General features: G+C 41.9%; 1 protein-coding gene and 1 pseudogene across 5 annotated transcripts in view; both read right to left on the minus strand.

Moving 5' to 3' along the window:
• BCAS3 (BCAS3 microtubule associated cell migration factor) overlaps positions 1-20,468 on the minus strand; it is a 1,718,074-nt gene that overhangs the window by 1,190,202 nt on the left and 507,404 nt on the right. The gene's annotated exons all lie outside the window — the stretch shown is intronic.
• Positions 11,249-18,497, minus strand: LOC138671478 (phosphatidylserine synthase 2-like; annotated as a pseudogene).

Genomic DNA, 20,468 nt, shown 5'->3' on the forward strand with positions numbered 1-20,468 from the left:
TCTCATTATTTTTTAGAGCTATTGGAACGATAAAATATGTACGCTAAGTATTGATCATAAATACACTCAGCAAGCGCCAACATTTCTGCATATAATACAGTGCACATGTTTACTTTCCTTATAAATGTTTAGTAACTAGTAAGTATACCATGCTAACTCCATTAATGCCGGGTGAATAGTTATAAAAGTACTAAAATTGTTGAGACATGTATTTCATGAGTGGGCAAAATGCATTGAAAATGCATCCTAAAAATGCCTTTAAAGGGGCTGTCTCAACATAATAAATGGTTAAAATTCCAAAAATGCTTAAAGGGAATTGGTCACCAGGAAAATGCAGTCCAATCTGCAGCACCATGTTATAGAGCAGAGGGAGCCGAGTAGATTGATGTACAGTTTTGTAAGGAAGGACGAAGAATATATTCATCATTTGAACCTCTGCGATTAGTGGGGTTTACAGTCCAGTAGGTGGTACTATTTGTGATTGGCTGCTGTCTTTGTGAAGTGTGCATACAGAGATAGGTGTCAGTTATTGATAGGATCACCCAGTGGCCCGAAGATTCCAGAAACGGCAGAGGATTAAACGAAGAACACACAGGCTATACTGAATCTTTTTCATAAAACTATAAATCAGTCCACTCAGCTCCCCCTGCTCTATAACATGGTGCCTGCAGATTGAACTGCATGTTCATGGTGACAGGATCCCTTTTTAAAAAACAAAAAAAGCAACTTTCCAATTTACTCCTTGTTAAAAATCCAATCTATTCTCTACAGTAGAACGGTGGGATTTTTAACTCCATAGTGTACAGCTTTATTATTATTTATTTATATAGCGCCACTAATTCCATGGTGCATGGTGAAAAGGGGTTACATACAGAGTTATAGATAACGTTTACAGTAAACAAATTTACAATGACAGACTGGTGCAGAGGGGAGAGGACCCTGTCTTTGTGGACTTTCATGGGCATAGGTTGCAGTCTATTAGATGAGGCAAGACTCCTAGGCAAAAATCTTCACAGAAAAAGAAACAGCCTTATCAACACCAGGTCATATCACCAATGTACTCGCAGGATGCAGCAGACCCACATGCACAGGTGCAAAATACTGAAGAAGCCACCACTAACAAATGTAACAATTCATGGAGGGAGTGGTTGCCTAATAGAAAAAATGCATGAAGATTAGGCTTTCATAGGACGCCAGTCACACAGGTACATATGATGCATACTGTCTGGCTTACAGACTATTAATGACTAGGGTTGAGCGACTTTTACTTTTTTAGGGTCGAGTTGGGTTTCGCGAAACCTGACTATCTCAAAAGTCGAGTCGAGTGAAATCGGCCGATTATGGCGAAAATTCGGAGATCAACCGAAACACGAAACCCAATGCAAAGTCAATGGGTAATTTTTTTTTCTCTCCCTCTCTCAACAGAAAAGCTGGTGTTACACATTGCAAATCGCTACAGCGCACAAGCGACAAGATGGCGATAGACGTCCACGCCCCTAAGACCTATGTCATCACTCTGCCCACGCTCCTTCATTGGCTGAAAAAATGGCGCCAAGCGCGTCATACGAAACGCGACTTTGGCGCGAAGATCGCCGACCGCATGGCCGATCCCACACTAGGATCAGGTTGGGTTTCATGAAACCCAACTTTGCCAAAAGTCTGCAACTTTTGAATTTGTCCGATCCGTTTCGCTCAAGCCTATTAATGACTTCCAAACCATTAGATCAGGTGAGCGGACCAGCACTATATGAGTGAACCCCACAAGAAGTCCTTGAGACAGACTCCTAGGCAAGAAGCGCAGTGCTTGCAAGAATTTTGCTATAGCTCTTGTAGGTATTATACTACAGCCGGCTAGATTGCTGGAGCTGAACAGATTCAGAATGTTTGTACTCCTCTGAAGCTGCCTCTGTTAGTAGCACTGGAAAACACGTAGTTTGGACCATAGGCTTCACTATGCTGTCACCTGAACTGCCAATCTTCAGAAGAATACTGTGATCTGGCAAGCAGAAAGCTGAGAGGTAGGGGAGTAGTGTGATCCTAAAAAGTAAAAAGGTGGTCCACTACTCAGACAACACCTTCTAACTCACTATATTCCGCCCCATGTAAAATAATAGTCCATACTCCAGAAAAGACAAAATTGGCACTTGGAAGAAGACAGAGAGCAGCATCAATTCTGACTACCTTTAGGTGTCCATTTCTTCCAAAGAGAGAGAGTGAAGCAGCCGCTCATTGGCTACAGGACTTGCGTTACAGAACAATATCACTAGACACTTGGTAGAGAGGGCGTGGACACTGTGGTGAGTAAAGACTGTTATTATTTTATATGGGGAACTAGATTGATTGAGATTATTATTATTACTATTTATTTATATAGCACCATTGTTTCTATGGTGCTCTTCATGAGAATGGGTTACATACAAGTTACAGATATCACTTACAGTAAACAAACTAACAATGACAGACTGATACAGAGGGGTGAGGACCCTGCCCTTGCGGGCTTACATTCTACAGGATTATGGGGAAAGAGAAGGTAGGTTGAGGGTTGCAGGAGCTCTGGTGTTGGTGACGTGGTAGCTCCGGTAGTGATGAGGAGGTAGCGGGGTTAGTGCAGGCTGTAGGCTTTCCTGAAGAGATGGGTTTTCAGGTTCAGTCTGAAGGATCCGAATGTGGTTGATAGTCGGAGGTGTTGGGGCAAAAAATTCCAGAGGATGGGGGATATTCGGGAGAAGTCTTGAAGGCGGTTGGATGAGGAGCGAATAAGTGTGGAGGAGAGAAGGTCTTGGGAGGACCGGAGATTACGTGAGGGAAGATATCGGGAGATTAGTTCAGAGCTATATGGAGGAGACAGGTTATGGATGGCTTTGTAGGTCAGTATTAGTAATTTGAACTGGATACGCTGAGGGAATGGGAGCCAGTCAAGAGATTTGCAGAGGGGGAAAGCGGAGGAGTAGCGAGGAGAGAGATGAATTAGTCGGGCAGCAGAGTTAAGGATGGCCTGGAGAGGTGCAAGGGTGTTACCAGGGAGGCCACAGAAAATTGCAATGAAAATGTTGAAAATGATGCAAAGAGGCAGCTTCATCAGGGGCACTTGCAGCGAGACGCGTAGGGCAACATAGCCCCACGGACTTTTTTAGGCACCCTGACTGACAGGACGGACTGGACCCTTTGACTTATCTGTCATCGCTCCGAATAGGTTTTGAGCGTAATGCACTCTGTTGGTATACATATGGGTGATACTCCTGTGATTTAGACTGCCTTCTTTTGCACTTTCCTGCTTGGGTTATTTTACTCAATATGCAGTGGTTACTATGGCGGCATGGTAGTCGGGCAGATATGTCCTCACTGTATATATGGTAGGCGTTTTATGTTAGAGAGTGCATACACCTGTATGTGGTCCATATCCTCCATTTCTTTCATGCACCATTTTTTGGCATCAGTTTGGACAGGCATTCCATATTGTCATTTCATTGTATATATATATATATATATATATATAAGCAATCTGGTACAAACTGATTTATTATTATTATAGAGATGTCCTGTTGTCAATAACTGTGTCCTTTACCTCTCAGGTGCCAATTGATATGATTACACTTTAGTCTGTGGGATATGTTTTGCATTACAAAAACAAGAAAAAAAGCGACTAAAAAAGTCGCAGCCAGCTCACCAACCAGACCATCGAAAGCGGAGCACAGGAGCCCGTCCTGATCCAGACGTCCAGCAGCAGCACTTCCAACAAAGTAGACACTCCAGCTCCAGCAAGATGGATAAAAAGTGCAAATTTATTAATCCAAAGTGGCAATAAAAGCAGAAAAATTCCTTACAACAAGTGGACCAGACAGGTGATTGTAAGAATACGGCTACGCGTTTCGACCTATAGCGGTCTTACTCATGCCCATCCAGCTCCAGGAATGAGCGCGCTATATCTCCCATACAGGCTTGAAACACGCCCTCCATATCACATGACAGGTTCGTAAGGTCCTAGAGCTACAAATGTCTGAACATATTAAAAATAGACTATAACATACACAACATACTAACACACTAACAATAGTGATACATAATTTCACTTTTCTTGTTCATGCCTGCAGGATAACGAGTATTTAGATTGTAGATCCAAAAAGCCTCTCTAGTGAGTAGGCGTCTCCTTGAATCTCCTCCGCGATGTGACATATACACTTTCTCAATACCCTGCACCCTTAGAGCGGTGATATCCCCATTATGTTGTAAATTAAAATGTCTCGATACCATAGAGATGTTTTTATTTGTATTTCTTATATTGGGGTTAATAGCGTCTCTAATGTGTTCAGTTATTCGAGTTTTTAATTTACGTGACGTACACCCTATATAAGAGATCTGGCATAATATGCAATCTACCTTATATACCACATTTTTCATATGGCAATTTATAAAACTATTTATTTTATACTCTTTGGCATTATCCGAATTCTGGAAAATGTTACCTAATTGTATATGTGCACAGGTGCTACATGCAGAAGTCCCACATCTAAAAAAACCCCTTACATTCCAGCCATGTACTGGATCTGGTTTTATTGGAAACAGAGGAAGAATTTGGGGCAATTGAATCACCAATAGTGCGTGCCCTTCTCGCTACCACATTTATTCCATCCTTCAAAATATCCGACAATATTTCATCCTCATATAGGATAGATAATATCCTGTTGATAATACCTTTGATTTGATTGAACTGGGAGGAAAATTGCAAACACACATAAGGTTTTTTGTCATACTTCTTCTTTCTTAATAGATTATCACTATTTGGAACTAATAAATCCTCCCTCCGTTTTCTATTGACTACGTTTGCGGCTCTTCTTAAAGTCCAACTAGGGTATTTACGGTTTTTAAATTTGTTGTTTAAAAACGCATAGCCGTATTCTTACAGTCACCTGTCTGGTCCACTTGTTGTAAGGAATTTTTCTGCTTTTATTGCCACCTTGGATTAATAAATTTGCACTTTTTATCCATCTTGCTGGAGCTGGAGTGTCTACTTTGTTGGAAGTATATGTTTTGCATTTCCGTTATCACGGGTAGTTTTTAACTGTTTTTAACGGTGTTGTTTGCTTATCATGTTGTGCAATAAAACTTTTTGATATTTTTGCTTACCATTTAGTTCTGTTGATCTCCTTTACAACATGTCTTTTTTCTATGTGGTTTTCTAGTGTTACTTGCGCAGGCGCAGTTCATGGCCGAAAGGCTCAGCTCCCCGGTCCCACATGGCTCGGCTCCCCCCTTTCCCTGGTAGTATGCATGGCTCACATTGCCCCCCCTCCCCCTCATACTCACCCTCTGTCGCTGCATCTGTTGTCCCAACGCCATTAGCTCTGCTCTTCTGGGCTGAGCGGTCGCGTGGTACCGCTCATTAAGGTCATGAATATGGACGTGTCTCCACTCCCATAGGCATGGAGAGCATATTCATTACCATAATGAGCGGTGCAACGTGACCGCTGAGCAGAGGAGGAGAGCCACCGGGACAACAGAGATACAGGTGCGAGGAGGGTGAGTATGAAGGGAAGGGGGGGGCAATGCGAGCTATGCATACTATCAGGGGAAGGGGGTGCCGAGCCATGCGGACCGGGGGAGTTCAGCAATGCAGGACTGGGGGAGCTGAGCAATGCGGGACAAGGGGAGCTGAGCCATGCGGGACAGGGGAAGCTGAGCAATTCGGGACCGGGGGAGCTGAGCAATGAGGACCGAGGGAGCCATGCATACAACAGGGGGAGCCACATATACCAGGACAGGGGGAGCCAGATACCAGGACAGGATGGGAGAACCACATACCAGGACAAGACGGGGGAGCAATATATCAGGACAGTACGGGGAGCCACATACCATGACAGGATGGGGGAGCCACTCACAGCAGGACAGGGATGAAGGGAAAATAAATACAAGGCTTAAACTCGAGTAAATAAGTTTACCCAGATTTCTGTGGCAAAAGTAGGTGCATCGGCTTATACTCAGGTCGGCTTATACTCGAGTATATACGGTGATTCATCTAACATAATAAACACCAGTTGGGACTTCCGCCCACAGTCCCCGAATCCCATAAGGCACAGCAGCAGTGTCAATTGTGCCTGCGCACACGCTATTCCAACGCAGTCGCAGTAACAGCCACAACTGTGTGCTCTTCCCGCACAGTATGTTAATTTCACCGCACTCTCGATGCAATAGCATAGTGGTCAGGGGTACCTTCAGTTACAAAATTGGGTAGAGGGACCCTGGGCTTCCAATAGGGTTCATCAGGGACCTTAGGGCCAGCCGTCATGAAGTGGGGGCGCCACAACGTTCCCCCTAGGGCGCCAACCCCCGCAGACAGGCAGGTACCAGTCTAGGTATCAGTGTAGGAATACCATATCCTCATACCAGTTTGTTCACGGTGTGTTTTGTTTATATTGGACTACCACAGGTTGGTGGTATTTTAATAATTTACTAATAAAAGTGGTTTTATAGGGTATTATATGATTTAGTACTGCAATAGCATCAGGCCTGTTTCTAGTAATAATACTGTATATACTCGAGTATAAGCCGACCCGAGTATAAGCTGACCCCCCTAATTTTGCCACAAAAAACTGGGAAAACTTAATGACTCGAGTATAAGCCTAGGATGGGAAATGCAGCAGCTACCGGTAAATGTCAAAAGTAAAAATAGATACCAATAAAAGTAAAATTAATTGAGACATCAGTAGGTTAAGTGTTTTTGAATATTCATATAGAATCATGAGCCCCATTAAATGCTCCAAATTAAAATATGCCCCATATAATCCTGCATAAAGGGTAATAAGGGCCCCATAAGATGCTCCATAGACACATTTGCCCAATATAATGCTGCACAAGCGTTATGGCCCCATAAGATGCTACGTACAGTCACTTGCCCCATATAGTGCTGCACAAGCGTAATGGCCCCATAAGATGCTCCATACTGTCACTTGCCCCTTATAGTGCTGCACAAACGTTATGGCCCCATAAGATGCTCCAAACAGTCACTTGCCCCTTATAGTGCTGCACAATCGTTATGGCCCCATAAGATGCTCCATACAGTCACTTGCCCCATTATAGTGCTGCACAATCATTATGGCCCCATAAGATGATCCATACAGTCACTTGCCCCCTTATAGTGCTGCACAATCGTTATAGCCCCATAAGATGCTCCGTACAGTCACTTGCCCCATATAGTGCTGCACAATCGCTATGGTCCCATAAGATTCTCCATACAGTCACTTGCCCCTTATAGTGCTGCACAAGCGTTATTGCCGCATAAGATGCTCCATACAGTCACTTGCCCCATTATAGTGCTGCACAACCGTTATGGCCCCATAAGATGCTCCATACAGTCACTTGCCCCATATAGTGCTGCACAATCGTTATGGCCCCATAAGATGCTCCATACAGTCACTGCCCCATATAGTGCTGCACAATCGTTATGGCCCCCATAAGATGCTCCATACAGTCACTTGCCCCCTTATAATGCTGCACAAATCGTTATGACCCCATAAGATGCTCCATACAGTCTCTTGCCCCTTATAGTGATGTACAAGCGTTATTGCCCCATAAGATGCTCCATACAGTCACTTGCCCCATTATAGTGCGGCACAATTGTTATGGCCCCATAAGATGCTCCATACAGTCACTTGCCCCATATAGTGCTGCACAATCGTTACTGCCCCATAAGATGCTCCATACAGTCACTTGCCCCATTATAGTGCTGCACAACCGTTATGGTCCCATAAGATGCTCCATACAGTCACTGCCCCATATAGTGCTGCACAATCGTTATGGCCCCATAAGATGCTCCATACAGTCACTTGCCCCATATAGTGCTGCACAATCGTTACTGCCCCATAAGATGCTCCATACAGTCACTTGCCCCTTATAGTGCTGCACAAACGTTATGGCCCCATAAGATGTTCCATACAGTCACCTGCCCCATATAGTGCTGCACAATCGTTATGGCCCCATAAGATGCTCCATACAGTCACTTGCCCCATATGCTGTGGCTGCGATAAAAAAAAAAAAAAAATCACATACTCACCTCTCCGTCACTCAGGACCCCGGCACTTTCACCTGCTCGTCATTCGGGTGCGGCTCCGTCTAGCACTGACGTTCAGCAGAGGGCGCGCACTGACCACGTCATCGTGCCCTCTGACCTGAGCGTCACTGCCAGAGGACGCTGATGACAGAGCCGCAGCGGAACGAGTAAAGGTAAATATCGCACAGTGCTACGCTCCCCCTCTGCGTATACTTACCTGCTCCTGGCGTGGTCCCTGCACGTCCCTGCTTCACCCGGCACTGCATATTCTTCCTGTACTGAGCGGTCACCGTTACCGCTCATTACAGTAATGACTATGCGGCTCCACCCCTATGGGAGGTGGAGCCGCATATTCATCACTGTAATGAGCGGTACCATGTGACGGCTCAGTACAGGAAGAATATGCAGCGCTGGAAGAAGCAGGGACGTGCAGGGACCACGCCAGAAGTAGGTGAGTATAATTGGACAGCCCCCGCTCCACCTCACCTGCCGACCCCTGGGTATGACTAGAGTATAAGCCGAGAGGGGGACTTTCAGCCCCAAAAAATGGGCTGAAAATATCGGCTTATAATCGAGTATATATGGTAGTAATAATAATAATAACAACAGAGCCATATTTGACGCCACACTGATGAGTATGTCGGGAGCTTTACTCAACACACTAAAATTCACCACATTGCGCTTTTGTGCTTCTGTTTTTTTGCTCCCTGTCTTCCCAGAGCCATAACTTTTTTTTTCTATCAATATGGACATGTGAGGGCTTTTTTTTGCGGGACAAATTGTACTTTTGAATGTCCCATTTAATTTACCATATCATGTACTGGAAAACGGGAAAAAAATTACAAATGCAGTGTAATTGCAAAAAAAAGTGCAATTCCACAATTGTTTTTTAATTATTATTATTATTATTATTATTATTATTATTATCATGTTCGCTAAGTGATAAAATTAACCTGCCATTATGATCATCCAGGACATTACAAGTTTATAGATAGCAAACATGTATAGGTTATTTTTATTTAAGTGGTGAAAATCGTCTCCAGTTTTCAGATCTTGGGCTGGGTGAGGGCTTATTTTGGCACACCTAGCTGACATTTTTATTGATTCTATGTTGGTGTTGGGGTAGAAACGATGTTTTCATCGTCTGTTATTGCAATGTTGCAGCAACAAATAAAAACCATAACTCTGGTGAATTTATTTTTTTTCTCGTTATACTGATTACTGATATGATTATTTTAATATTTTAATAGATCAGACATTTCTGAACACAGCAATACCAAATATTTGCATTTTTTATTGTTTTATTTTGAATGGGGCAAAAGGGGGGTGATTTGAACTTATATATATATATATATTTCAAAAACCTGACCTGCACATCCAAACATAGACTGAGTGTGAACAGGTGCTGAACCCAGAGTCGCCAACTATAGTTAAATAAATAGGGCAGCACACTGCAGCGCCAAAACATGCAAACTTGAAAAAACGAAATTTGAACCAAATTTCGTTTTTTCAAGTTTGCATGTTTTGGCGCTGCAGTGTGCTGCCCTATTTATATATATATATATATATATATATATTTTTTAATTCTACTTGTTAATGGCTTCAATAATCTCCTAGGAGACTTGAAGCTGCGATCATTTGATCGCTTGTGGTACATGTAGCATAGCTGAGCCTGCATTCATAACAGATCTGCAATTACAAGTACACGGATCTTTTGCAGACCCCCCAGCTGTGATGTCAACCCATCAGCGCCCCGCAATCATGTGACAGTGGCACCGATGGGCCAAATTTGTGACTCATCTGGTTTGTGCTAGTTAAATGCTGCTGTCAGAGATTGACAGTGGCATTTAACATGTTAACCGTCACGGGTGGATTGTAATTCCACCAGCGGCTGTTAGGGGGACATGACATCTGATCACATCAGCTGTCATGTTCGGGGAAAACATATTACAAAATATTTATTGGAATTAAACTTATAGATTATAAGCACTGAATTTACAGGACTATACTTCCTCACAATACTTACTAAGCAAAGTTTTTTGTTTTTTTTAAACAGAGCATTATAAAAGTACAAAATAGCCAAAAAAAGACAAAGTATTTTACAACTTAGTAAAACCTTGAGACAAGACAGTAGAAGTGGAAGCCTATGCTGTAAGGCATATTGTCAGATCATTATAGACAAATTCAGTGCAAAACATAGAAAGCATATTACATTAGCTTGCAATAGCAAAACCAATCATATAAATAAGAGTAAATATGTATAGGTAGGACACTGTCACCAAGTGGCCAAAGAAGTGACTGAGATCTGATTTTCTACAAAAAAATGTTTCGTGGTGGCGTTTTCTTACAACACAGCTGCTTTATATGAACTATAGTCAGCTGGAAGGAATCAAAATTTCCCTAAAAAGAAATATTTACTATGAGATATCACAATTATTGGAAGAAAAAAAGGTAATTTTCTTCCAAATAACAATGGTAAGGCTAATCTAAGAAGTACAGGTATGCTGTCCAGATTACAGTTAATTCTGCCTCACTTTCCCTAGCTTGATGTTTGCTTCATCTATAACTTTTTAGCAAAACACAAATTATCATCAATAATAAATATAATTAGGATTATATCACCATGACTGCAACACACACATATTTAGCACATATGATTTTATCAAGCTCAACAACTTTTAGACAAATTTAAAGGGGTTGTCTAGGACTTTTACATTGATGGACTATCATTAGGATAGGTCATCAATATCTGATAGGTGGGGGTGCTACACCTAGCACTCCCACGGTTCAGCTGTTCCCAATGCCGGTGGCGGCTGGAAAAGCTCAGTTGCAGAGCTGCACAGCACTATACAACTGTCTAGTGGCCGTGTACACATCTGCCCTCTATTGATTTGAATTAAGGGTGGATGTGCAGTACCAATCTATGGCCATGATACAGTTGAAGGAGCTTTGCTGTGCAGTTCTGCAACTGAGCACCTCTGGAAGCCGCTGGCAGCGGGAACAGCTGATTGGTGGAGTGCGGGAGTTCACACCCCCATCGATCAGATATTGATGACCGATCCTAAAGACAGGACATCAATGTAGAAGTCCTGGACAACCCCTTTAATAAGCTTTATACCAGGAAATTTAACACACATTTTGTTGCAAATCTGTATCCGTTCATAAGAGGAATGTATTTCATTTTTTATTTTACTTTAGGACAGTTTAACACTGCAAACTGCACACATTTATAAATTCAGCTAATTTTTTGCTATTTAATTTTTTTTTTAGATGGCTGAATAAGACCACAAACTTAAATAGATCTTTGCCATTATGTGTAAAATTATTAAACATGTGCACTGTAACCTTCTGTATAACAATAATCCAGTGATCCGACCAGAATTCACTGAAATTGGGTAGCTGATACTCCAGGCTGTATTTAGGAACTAGAACAAAACGCTGATAATCATACACATCCACTAGTCTATCAGTAGTGTTTTTACATACCAGCCAAGAAAGTGTGCAGGTACAAAACCAACCATCTTATCTTATCATAGGTTGTGATAAGGATCAGTTTTATTATTCAGATCCTATAAAAGGCAGTTTTCACATTAATCTCTATCTGGTAGAGGAACTCCCAATTTAGGGTTAATAAACCTCATGAAATGTCTCCCGTCATGTACAGTCTGAAAGAGGATGAAGATGAGGAAGAACTTGTACACCACACCAAATTATTATTATTATTATACATTTTTATAGCGCCATTTATTCCATGGCGCTTTACATGTGAATACGGGGCAAATATAGACAAATACATTAAACATGAGCAGATAACAAGGCACACGAGTACATAAGGAGGGAGCACCCTGCCCGCGAGGGCTCACAGTCTGCAGGGGGTGGGTGAGGATACACTAGGAGAGGGTAGGGCAGGTTGCGCGGCTGTTCAGTAGGTTGAGGATCACTGCAGGCTGTAGGCTTGTCGGAAGAGGTGGGTCTTCTACACAGCCATAACCTCTAATAGGCTGGGTAAGGTCTGGAAAATTGTCCTTTTTTAGCTTGTGTCACACCAAAATATAAGAAAACCAATATACATGCAATAATTCCTCTTTTTGTATTCAAGGCGATGTCTTGTGACATCTCTTCAAGTAGCATGACATATAGCAAGGAACACATGATAAATAACACAGTTAATGTTTGCCCTCTCCAGAAGAAACTTTTGGTACCATCATCAAACACTTCAGACTCTGTGGTGGTCCTGAAAGTCTCCCCCCTAAGCAGGGACTTGCCAGGTATCTGCTTCTAACCTCTGTCTCGTCCAGTCCATGCAGGGAGGACCCACTACTAGAACCTCCCTTCCTGCCTTCATGGCGTATCACGGCTCAGCAGCGGGTGACTTTTACTTCCTCTAGATAGTCAAGTTCGATCGTCTTCTTGGCTCATAGCAAAGGTCTTGGCGGACCGCGGCAGGGCCAGTCCAAGGACCTCATTAAACCATCCACTTGGTAGTAGGGAGGGGCGGTGTGTACAAAGGGCAGCAACTTAATCAACGAGAGCCTATGACCCTCACTTACTGGAAATTCTTTATTCACGGGGAAGAATTGCAATCCCCGAATCTCATCACAAATGGAGTTCAGTGGGTTACCCACATCTGTTGGCGAAGGGTAGACACGCTGGTCTGTTCCAAGTAGAGCGCGTGCAGCCCAGGACATCTAAGGGCATCACAGACCAGCTATTGCTCAATCTTGCGTGGCTGGCGCCGATTGGCCCTCTAAGAAGCTGGACGCAGACCGCGGGGGGTCGTATACGTAGTTAGCATGCCATCTCATTTATTATCGGAATTAACCAGACAAATTGCTCCACCAACTAAGAACGGCCATGAACCCCACCCATAGAATCGAGAAAGAACTTTCAATCTGTCAATCCTTATATATAAGTCACGTTCTCTAAACATTGCCAATCTAATGCCTTAAAATGATAAATCCACATAGTCTGCATGGAAAGATATAGACACTTAGAATTTGCACTACGCCAACCAGACTTCATATGGCCAGCCCACTTTCTAACCTCAGACATTAGCATTCACGATTACTGCAGATGTTAAAGGAGTATCCGGGACTTTATAGAAAAAAAATGTAGCTAAGAACTAACAGATCCGGCACACAGTGCCTCTGACCTTGGACTTCTTGACAATTCCGCTTCACGGCTTGGCCGTGAGAAGTGACGAGAGTCACAATATATTTGCCTACTGTAATGTATAATGTTTTAAAATGAATTAAAAAGTAGAGCAACTTTATTTAAATGGAACGTATAGGACATTATAACTATTTGCAGAAGTAATCCAAGCTCTGGAAACGAGAATTTCATGCGACATAAATGTGTTTTGTAGATTTGGTCATTATTTTCACAAATCTTATTAGAAGGGGATGCAAACTCCTGTCTGCCCCTCCCAGTTGTTTATTTTTTTTAATAAATTGTTCATTACTCATCCTCCCCGGGTCCAGGGCTAAGTTTCTACTGCTGCTGCTAATGTGTTTTATTGTCTGCAGTGTTGACATCACGTTGACAGCACAAGGATCTTAGCGCTACTGAGCTCACTGATTGGCTGAGCACTGAAATGACGTCAGCGCTGGAGACAATAACAGACCCCGGGAGTAGCGGTGTAGACCTAGCGATGGACCCAGGAAGGGTGAGAAAAGCGGAGTTTTCAGTTTTTGGGCTGTTTTTAAAAACTTCAGCCAGGGGACAGTGGTTTTCCAAAACTGGAAAACCATTTAAAATGGTGTGAAAAAAACCTTGTGTGATTGTATGGGTATATTGTGGGTTTTTAGAATATTCTACAGAAAAAAACACATAAGAGATGGATTATATAGAAATATTTGCAGATCTTGTTTTTGTAAATATTTCTATCCTACAGTGGATATATTTCTTTAAGGGGCCATTCTGGCCTCACTTGCACATTCCCTAGAATATCAGCCCTGTTACTACAACTGAAATGCACAGACACCATGATGCTTATCAGTTGTGGGACTTACTTACTCCTCCACTGAAGCGTATCACAAATCTGTAGTTGTTCCTTGTGTACCTCGCACCACCCATATCGAGTCCACTCCAGATCACAGCTCTCTGTCGCACTACGCCTTGCCAACATCATAAATGCAGCCATTAAAATATTTGTTTTAATTCTGACCTCGGAGTCACAGCTAATAAACAAGAAAGGCAACAGGAAAATTGAAAAACAAACTAGATGCAGCTGTTACGGTGGACGTTTCACAATTGTTCTAAAAGTATCTTTTAGAACAGGATTTTATGACCCTCCCCATCTCATAAAAACAAACTTACTGCAGTATGGCACTATGAAAGGGAATTCTGCATCATTTATTATTTTTTTTTACTAATTTTTTTTTCTCCTAGAATAATAGTTCTAAAGCCTTGACTTCTACAATACAAAGCCTCATCATGCAATGTTGAGTCCTGTGTGGAGACACAGGCATTCATATAACACCATATTTACTTGCTTTAAAATTGTGTTCTGCATTGTTCATTAAAAGCTTATAATGTGTATATGGCAGTATATGTTTTTCTTTACTTGATGCTTCTAAAATAGCAGCCTGCTGTGTTATTCCACAGAGAAAACAAAGCAAGTCTAACAGAGGCCAAAAGAAGCACTTTCGGCCTTCGTTGGATGAATGGGGGCATATAGCTAGCGATTTAAATTCTGGAAGCTATGGAAAATGAACAGCGTGAAAGGAGCCTTCCTCAAGCATCCAAACAAGGCATATGGAGGCAACAGCTTGCAAAACAGCCTGTGTCTGCTGCTACTGAAATTATACATCATACTTGATGAACAGTTGAATTATATGAACATCTCTAGAAAATAAAAAAGCATAACTAACTGAAGATAATGCTGTGTGGCACTTTCTTTGCATTGGCACAGCTTAACCCTAGCAATAGGCAGGGATTATATCAATTGGACTCAAGTGATTGAACATTGATAGCAAAATCTAGTGATTGCCATCAATATCTGTCATGAGACTACTCTTCTATTATTATTGACATGCTCTTACTTAATTACATGAAGTGTCATTTTAGTTTCAACAAATTTAATAATGTGTTAGTCCAAAGAGAAGAAAAATGAATGGCACTGAGATAAATATAATGAGTTACTTACTGGTATGAAGAAGTACACTCTGAATCATTTTCACATTATGGGAGTGAAGTCACTTGATGGAGGGTGCTTGCCAAAAGTAAAACATGTAGATAAATCCAAAGGAAGATAAAAAGCAGCAACAATTCCGTTTTGTGTAGAAGAGACGTTATGCACACTGTCTGGACCCGTAGAAGTGTGCATAACGTGAAACGGCCGTCGTCCTTTCACTTGCACTGTCCCTGCCCCTATTACCTTGTCCATGAATTTATATTGGAAATAATGGACTAAGGTCTCTGCCACATAACGGAAGTGTTGCTGCTTTTTTTTCTTCCTTTGGGTTTAATAATGTATTATGTTACATTTTTAAAATAACCTCCTACGCCTATCTTCTACCTCTCAGATCACTCCTTCAGTGTAACATTTCCTGGCTCTTATTCCTCGAATCTTCTCCTTACTATTGGGGTTCCTCAGGGCTCAGTCCTAGGTCCTCTCCTCTACTTTCTATACACTGTTCCTAGTGGACAAATCGTCAGCAGATTTGGTTTCCAGCACCATCTATATGCTGATGACATCCAATTATACACATCTTCTCCGACATCATCCCCACTAGTCTTGAGAGAAACGGATTGGACAAATTAAAAAATCGCCGACTTATAGGTATATAGGTATCAGCTCTGACAGGCACCTTTCGTCAAAATTTTTTATATTATTTATTAAAGGTTATTTTTTATGAGTCAACTTACTTATCTACCTTGCTGTTATACATATTTGACTGATTGGTGGATACTTTTTTGATTTTGTAGGGATAAAGGAAACTATCAATCACAGAAATATACACTCACAAACAGCAGAGTGGAACACTGGAGAGTAAAGGAAGGAAAAAATCAAATTGGAGAATATGAGAAAATGCACACAACCGAATAACCAAGCAACAGTCATTAGATAAACACTCCAAACGCCTCCTCAAACAACCAAATACTCAGCTCCAGTGCCATACAGCAAGAAACTAACACTGGCATCCCTGATAGAAAGAGGTGAGTATAAATAGGAGAGGGGAGTGGCCAACACTGAACAGCTGGGACCATCAATGCTGGAAAACTCTAGCAGCTCTCAACTAAACAGTTTATCCCCTGCACTTCTAGGAGAAACCTGCACCAGTTAATGTGATGGTGAGGTGCATTAAGTGCAGGGATGTGGGAAATCAGATGCTGCAGTCTTCTGGCACTTCTCTGTAGAGGTAAACCTGTGGCATCCATCCTGAATGTGGCAGCCAGGGTTGTATTTCATTACACCAATGCCTCCTACAGTTATTGCACTGGTTACCCATCTGCTACAGAATACAATGTAAACGTATCTCACACACACACACACACACACAAAGCTGTCCATAGTTCGGCACCAACCTCTATCTCCTCCCTCATCTGTGTCTACCACCCTACTCTCCATTCTGAAACTGACCCAAAACTAACATTCTCCATAATCTGAACCTCCCACATCCGTCTCCAAGACTTCTCTCACCAGTTATTTCAAATGCACTACCTGGCTCAGACAATCCGATTAATACCTCACCCTCACATTTTTAAACACAATTATTTAGACAGGCCTATCACCTCTCTTCACTAGTCTAACTCTACTATACGCCCTTTTCTAAATTTTTCTCACAATCTGGTTCTTTCTAATCATCGGTCTCCACATAATCCAAGAAAACAATAGCACTTGGTATCTGTACCTAGACAGATACTGACTGATTACCGGTTCATGCAACTTATTTGAAATGTCCCATTTATTATACTTGAGAGCAGGACCATATATGACCAGAACTTATACCTACTGTGTCTCCTCCATTTGTTTATAGAAAAGGGCGGTGCTCACAGGATTCTCTGGGGCATGTCTTTAGGCTGTTCTGTATTGCTATTTTGTGTGCAACACTCCTTTGTAAAGACCATCAAAGTTAGCCCTAAGTATAAAGACCAGTATCTCTGGAACTCTTTGTCGGATTTTAAAAATACAAAAGACAACATACTCAGGGGGGCAGAGTGAAGAAAGTAAGAAAATGTGTTACTGTATTGTCTTGTCTTGTCTGCACATGTCCCCGCTAATTGTAAAGTTCTGCAGATATGTTGGTGTTACATAAGTTACATAAGTAAAATATTATCAGTATTTACATATTACTCCAAGGGGACCTGCCAGTAGGTGAAAAGTGGCCATTTTTTTCTAGAACTTTATTCACTACTAGCTGAAGAGCCTGGTGTTGCCCGGGCACAGTAACTAACTGTGGTTAGTATTTTATTGCACATAAAGCACAGTTTTTCTCCTTTATAGTCGCCTCCTCCGGCAGCACCTCACACTCCTCTTCCAAACACAATTGGAAACACTTGATCCAGAGAGAAACTGCACCAATTGCAATTAAAGGGACTCTGTCACCTGAATTTGTATGGAACAATCTTCAGCGATAGGGGCGGGGTTTTCGAGTGTTTTATTCACCCTTTCCTTACCCGCTGGCTGCAATATTGGATTGAAGTTCATTCTCTGTCCTCCATAGTACACGCCTGCGCAAGGCAAGATTGCCTTGTGCAGGCATGTACTACAGAGGACAGAGAATGAACTTCAATCCAATATTGCAGCCAGCATGCAGCCAGCGGGTAAGGAAAGGGTGAATCAAACACCCGAAAACCCCGCCCCTATGGCTGAAGATTGTTCTCTCCAAATTCAGGTGACAGAGTCCCTTTAAGCATATCGTATACACATATCTGCATTTGAGGAAGTGATTTTCCTCACCAACTCTTGTCATGATCCTATAAGCATAGAAGTTCATGGCTGACACTTTTTTCCCTGAAGGGTTGCCTGTTGCAGGATTTGTCTGAGGTATTTCAAAGTGATAGCCATCCTGTCCCTGCCAAAAGATGATTGGATATTGCAGTGCATCATAGGTCCTTTTCTGAAGCACAATGTCACGGCTGTGAAACTCATTACCCACAATGAAAATAGCTACCTCTTCGAATGTGGGGCCTTCAAACGTCGCTGATGCTCACCTTGTGGTGTTTTGTCAGCTCTGGTTACAACTTTGTAATGGTCACTTGGCATGCATTCAAGTGCAGTTTTTAAAAGTTGAACATATGGATTGTTTAAGTGAAGGAACTGCTGCAAGTTAGTGAGAATATCAAGATGAGTGCTTGGAATGAAAGAGCATCTCCGCTGAGCCTCTGTTTCTACATTTCCCATGAAAATGAAGAAGAGTTGAAAAAATTGAGGTTCTTTTCCTCCCTGTAATGGAAGCAGTGAGCCAATTGAGTGGTGAATCTGTCCTTTAACTTTGAACGTGGACATAAATCCAGTTGAAAAAAACTTCTCTCTTTGAACCAAATTGAGAAATTGATTTGGCTTTTAACCAAGCTAAGTAATATTGCTGGACTCGTTAAAGGGTTGATTGTGACTTGTAGGATCGCTACTTGTGGTGCTATAGAGTTCAAGTCCTCTTTTTCTCTGAAGAGGCAATTTGCATATTAAATTTCCCAGAGGAGCATTGCACGGCGAATAAGCCTCCTTACCTTGACAAGCCAGAGCTGGTATGTCACTCTCCACAAGGAGGAACCTTACCCCTTCCATCAAAGGATGTAATTTGGAAGCAGGAGTTGTACTTCCTGATGGGACTATGTGGAGTGGACGTGGCTTGATACACACACAAATATACTCATACAGCTCTGGCAAAAATTAAGAGACCACCACATCAAAACTCTGTCATGGGCAGCCCAATCTCCAGACCTGAACCCCATTGAAAACCTCTGGAATGTAATCAAGGCGATGATGGAAAGTCATAAGCCATCAAACAAAGAAGAACTGCTTACAGTGGTTTTCTCACGCAGCTCTAATGGTTACTGGTTATTCAAGGAATGTTTTGCTGGTTACACAAAAATTCATAGAAATACATACTTAGTAGATTTTAGCCAATCGCTGATATTTCTTTAGCTCATCTGATCATATCTTGTATAGTAATACAAATATCTTTACAAAAACCAACAAACTGTATTCTGAGTAAAAGTTTAACTATCATATCTAAACTCATAAAGATCAGAAACCTGCACAGACTGGATTTGAAATGGATGATTTATTTTTGTGTTCAGCTTTTAGGGAAATCTGCCCCTGGTTCGAGCAGCATATGATCACAGGTTCTCTTTTAGTTAATGCAAATCAATGTTATAAAATGTGGAGGTATGGCAAACCTGGCTCACAAATCAGCTAACCCTAAAAGAGGATTTTACAGTGAAGACCTAGTTGGTAGTCATTGGGGGTATCTGCAACTAAACTACATGGAAACTGACATTATACCTATTTCAAAATCCTCAACATGTAGATAACATTTGTAATATATAATTCACTGCATATGTCACCTGAAAAACCCACAGCAACTCCAGAACATGGGGACCTACACTTTAAAAAGAGAAAAATCTATATATATGAATTTGCAATAACTACAGATGTCAAAATGATCCCAACTGGAGGCAAGAGATGTAGCAGAGACTTGTTATAAAACATGACTATAGAGCAAGAGCTGACTGAAGTAGGCTCCTGTGCACGAACAATATATGGGCCCTTTTCAGTCAAATAGCTCAACATAATTCACAATTCCACCTGCTTTGGAAGTAAAAGTGGGCCCTCCTACATGTTGGTCCCGTGCGCATCTCCACAGGATGCACCAATAGTATACAGGATGATTATCTTTTTTATATTGTTTTCTTTCCACAATTACTGTTTGTATATATATATATATATATATATATATATATATATATATATATATATATATACTATATAATTGTCTAAGGGTCACTTGCGTCTGTCTGTCTTTCTGTCACGGATATTCATTGGTCGCGGCAAAACAGCCATGACCAATCAGCGACGGGCACAGTCCGGAAGAAAATGGCCGCTCCTTACTCCCCGCAGTCAGTGCCCAGCGCCTGCATACTCCCCTCCGGTAACTGCTCACACAGGGTTAATGCCGGCGGTAACGGACCGCGTTATGCCACGGGTAACGTTACCGTTGCTATTAAGCCTGTGTGTCCCCAACTTTTTACTATTGACGCTGCCTATGCGGCATCAATAGTAAAAAAATGTAATGTTAAAAAAAAAAAAAAAATGCTATACTCACTCTCCGTTGTCCGCCGAGCCACTCATGCCGGCCGCCATCTTCCGATCCCGGCGATGCATTGCGAAATTACCCAGAAGACTTAGCGGTCTCACGAGACCGCTAAGTAATCTGGGTAATTTCGCAATGCATCCTGGGAACGGAAGATGGTGGCA

Source organism: Ranitomeya imitator, chromosome 3, assembly GCF_032444005.1.
Source record: "Ranitomeya imitator isolate aRanImi1 chromosome 3, aRanImi1.pri, whole genome shotgun sequence".
Classification (NCBI taxonomy): Eukaryota; Metazoa; Chordata; class Amphibia; order Anura; family Dendrobatidae; genus Ranitomeya; species Ranitomeya imitator.